This window comes from Galeopterus variegatus, unplaced genomic scaffold (genome assembly GCF_000696425.1).
Source record: "Galeopterus variegatus unplaced genomic scaffold, G_variegatus-3.0.2 Scaffold2354, whole genome shotgun sequence".
In the NCBI taxonomy this organism is placed as follows: Eukaryota; Metazoa; Chordata; class Mammalia; order Dermoptera; family Cynocephalidae; genus Galeopterus; species Galeopterus variegatus.
Genome location: NW_007728465.1, coordinates 289,850 through 294,465, shown reverse-complemented (window position 1 = coordinate 294,465; position 4,616 = coordinate 289,850).

Sequence of the window (4,616 nt, the reverse complement as noted above, 5' to 3'; positions counted from 1 at the left end):
CTTTCATCTCAAACATCTCAGTCCACCTCGCCTGGCCTTCACTGGGCCCCCTACACACACATGCATGTGCACACACACACACACCACCACCACCCCGCCTCTCATGCTCTCCACTCCCTACCTCTTCCCAGCAGGGGGATGTCCAGCAAGGGCAGAGCCTGGCCCAGCAAGAGAGAGCACCATGGCACCAGGGTACCAGAGAGAGGCCCCTCAACACCCACCCCAGGTTTCTCTCCCCTCCTTCTGAAACGCTGATGGGTCCCAAGTTTTACTCTGCTGGCAGTGCGTCTTTCCCTCCATCATTCAGGGTCCTTTCTCCTCTACAGGATTCAATGTCACCTCACATCTCCTCCATAAAGGTGTCCTGAATGCACAGCCTGGCAAATTTAGCAGCTACTGTTTCCTGCCTTTACTCCAACTCCTTCCAGCCCCTCCTGTCGCTTGCTCACTCACTCACTCATTTCTGCCTGTGTGCACTGAGCATCAGCTTTGTGCCACGTCCACCCACTGAACACAAGACCACTCATTGCTTTCCTGTCTGGCTTCCCCATCAACCCCATTCAGCCTTTCTTCCCTCCCCAGCTCTTAACCTCAGGGTCCCATGGACCCACACAGAGGACTGAATCTGGCCACCACCTCCCCACTGGAGCCCATCCTGGAGCCTCATCCCCCACCCCATCCCTGGCTCAGAGAGAAAAGAGCCTGGCCCAGCTGTGGGCTTTGTCTCTCCGAGAACAGCTCCACTTCCTGAGTCACCGCCACAGACCAGGCTGCTGCTGAGGATGGCATCAGGGAGACGTGCCCACTAGCTAAGTGGGCAACGAGCAGCCTGCACAGCGATCCTGCTTTGCATCTCAACAATCTGCTCAGCATCTGTAGAGGAAGTGCTTCCCCGTCCTCCCTCCTGTCTCTCTCCCTCTCTGCTCGGTCTGCAAGTGCAAGAGGAAGCATGCATGGGTCCCTGGCATGCATGGGTCAGATGGCAAAGTGGCCATGGAGGGTCCCCAAAATCACTTCTATGCAGCGGGATCCCTCACCTCTACAAGTCTGGGATTATAAACATCCGCCACCAAGTTCCTTGCCTGGGTCCAAATGTACATCGTTAGAACCATTATGTTTTAGAGCTGAAGAAACCCTTTGAGATCACCTGTTCCAGAGATTTTGCCTTGGTGGCTCCTGGGAGGGATCTCAGAGGCTGGTTGGGGGAAGCAAGAAGGCACGAGGTTTGCCAAGTGTGCCAGGCTCTGCTTTCACCTTTTTAGTGCTCTGGGAGTTCATGTAAGATTTATTGTCTGAGGTGACCCACTGAGTTAGTGGCAGGGCTGGGACTCTGTCCAGGGTCTCCTGGTTACTTCTACCAAGCCTGGCAGTTTCTGCTTTTAGTCTCAATGTAACACGTCAGGGAAGCAAAACCAGCCATCACCATAGCAAACATCTAAGGTGATGGGAACACAAGACAGGTCCAGGGGCAGTTCGGCATCAGGGGCACGGGCTGGGGACTGCAGGGAAAGGCAAGCAATGTCTGAGGCTGTACCTCCTTGTACCACCACTGTCCCAGCTCCATGCCAACCACAAGGTCCTGGTTTCCAAACTGAGTGACTTCAGCCAAGTTATTTAACCATGGCCAGTTGAACAACTAACTAGCTTGGCAGGCTTGAATGCTCCCTGAGCATCTGGCCACCCTCTTCCCCATGGACAGGTAGGTTCAGGCTAGGCTGTGGGTCCTGGAAGAGCCAGGCCCCTGGGGAATGCCTGCACATGATCACTCTGTGATGAGGACAGTCCCACAGCTTGCAGATGCTCTAGGCAGAGATGTCCCATGCTGCAGGTTCCATTTGTCCTTCTACACATCTGAGGGATGGCCCATATCCCTCCACACCCCCTCCTCTAAGCTCCAGGGATCGCAGGAACCTCTTAAGCTGATCAAGGAGCCACCCCGTGAATATGTGTGGGGAGGGCCACCGTGCTCCAGGACATGCTCAGGGGATGAAGGAAACTGAGAGAGGCTTCCTTGGGAATAAAGCAGGGCCCTCCAGAGAAGGACGAGAACAACTTCCCACCTGGGATGGTCCTGGACTCAGAGCCAGCCAGAGCCACAGCAGAGGGACCTTCCCTGTGGGCCAGGCCAGTGCCCTCCTTGTCCTCTTGTCATGTCTAACTCAGTCCAAACTCCATGCATTTCTTCATGGGTCCACTGGAACCTTTTAAAGCCACTGCCTTTTTTAACACCTGACTCACAAATGCAGGGAATGGGAAAGGTGATCCGAAGCCCCACTCAGCTTTGGCATGCTATGATGCTTGTCTGCCTCCTCCAGGAACCTTTCCTTACTTGCCAGCCCCATTCCACTCTAAATGTCCTCTTTCTTTGTCTTCTCCCACTTTTGTGGATTTAGTGCCATCAGTCCTGAGTAGCTGGCACCTTTTTTCAGCCTTTTCAGGGCTGTACAGGTAGTTTCTCCATGGCAGAGGCATCATTTCTCATCCCCTGAGGTCCACTCTGCCCAGCCTAGAGCCCTCACCCTGAGCAAATGCTCCTCAGACACCTGCTGGATGTGTAAACCCCTCAGCTGCCTAATCCTAGGCAGGCAGTATAGCTCCAGGCTCCCCCTCAGCCTGCCTGCAGCCCACCTGCTGACTTCACTACGGTATTGCTCCCACACCACGGGAGCAACACTCTGGAAGGGCTTTGGGAGGGATGGCTCTGGAGGAGGAGCCTTGTGTGGCCACACCCTCCCCAGCCTGGGACTGTGATCTCTGGCACAGGCTCCCCCCAGTGCCAGATCTAGGGGCCATCTGACCCTGGTCAATCAGACCCCAAGTCCTCCTACATTTCAGCCCCTGTGGGGTGCCGTGCCTCAGGGTTGAGAGAGCCAGGCTGGTTCCCTCTGATCCTCAGTTCCTGGAAATGATCTGTGCCGCTCTTTGATACCCAGCAGGGGCCAGCCAAAAAACTGGCCCACGTCTTTCTTTAATACTCAGCTTGGGGCCAGCCCATAGCTCACTTGGGAGAGTGTGGTGCTGATAGCACCAGAACCACAGGTTCGGATCCCTATATAGGGATGGCTGGTTAGCTCACTTGGGAGGGTGTGGTGTTGACAACACCAAGTCAAGGGTTAAGATCCCCTTACCAGTCATCTGTAAAAAAAAAAAACTCAGCTTCACAACTTCTCATGGTGACATGGGCTGAAAGTTTACCACAGGTTCACAAACCTTTATCTGCAATTCCAAACTCCAGAAAGCTCAGAAAACTACATGTATTTTTTGTACAGTTGTAGCGAACTCATGGCAGCAAGCCCTGACCTGAGCCAAAGTGAGAATATTATGGTCTTTATTTATCTTAACCTGTAGATGTTTTTCTGCAAAAATTAATAAAGTGTCTGATTATGGGGTGCTGCCCTAGACCTTGCTAGAGGTATTATGTTATACATGGTGTATCCATTATATCACCTTTTCAAAATCCAAGAAATTTTAAATTCTGAAAAGCATCTGGCCTCAAAGGGATCAAGACATCAAGAAAAGCAGGCCCTCTTGTCTTGCCCTAAAACCAGCCTCTTTGGAGTTTCCCGGACTGACCAGAACATAGTGGTTGAAGTTTCTTCTGGCTCTTCAAGACTCTCCACCCTCCCCTTTGTTCTCCATGTTTCTAATAAGGGGGTCTGGGCCAGAGATGGCCGTCCTACCCCCAGCTCATCTCTGCTGCCACCAGGATGCCTGCGAGCCTCCCCCTACCCCGGTGCCGGTGACTTCTGGAGTCTGATGGGGCAGCTGTCTGCATTCCGCCTTGCTTCTAGTCCTTTCCTGAAAGACGCCAGGTCAGGGTTCATGGTCGGCCAGGGCTCGGTGAAGTAGAAACATGTGCCAAGAGAGCCAAGTGTATGCCGAAGATGAAAGAGAAACGTAACAGGGCACAGAGGGTGGTCCCAGGGGAAAGGAAGGGCTGGCAAAAGGGAAAGGTCGCTGACTCCCGCCGAGACATTCACTGCAGACCAGGAGCAACACTGGGAACTGTGGGGACACTCAGCCCACGACAGGGCCCCGAGAGCTCTGCCTAAAGGGAGCCATGAGCACAAAATAATTAGGTAACAACCTGAGTTAAAGATGCACAGTGCAACAGATGCCCAGGACACATGCCACATGAAGGGCATGGGTGACGGGGTGAGGGCTCAGAGGGTCAGTGATGCCCAGGGGGAGGCAGGCCTCAAGTTGGGGCTCAACAGGCAGCTTGAGTCAGGAATGAAGAGGCTTGCTCTGGATTCTGACAGACTAGAATTCAAATCTTAGTGATGTTAGCCAATAGCTGTGTGATTTGGGGCAAGGCACTTGGCTTATCTGAGCTTTGTCCCCACTCGCCTGTATTTTTTTTTTTTAAAGATGACCGGTAAGGGGATCTTAACCCTTGACTTGGTGTTGTCAGCACCACGCTCTCCCAAGTGAGCCACAGGCCGGCCCCCCACTCGCCTGTAAATGAAGGTAATTACACCAGTCCCTACACCCTGGGTTGTCACAATGGTTAAACGAGATTATGCACATAAAGTGCTGAGCATAGGAAAGGCTCAATTTCTTTTTTTTTTGTCTTTTGTCTTTTTCCGTGTCCGGCAACGGATCGCAACCCTCAG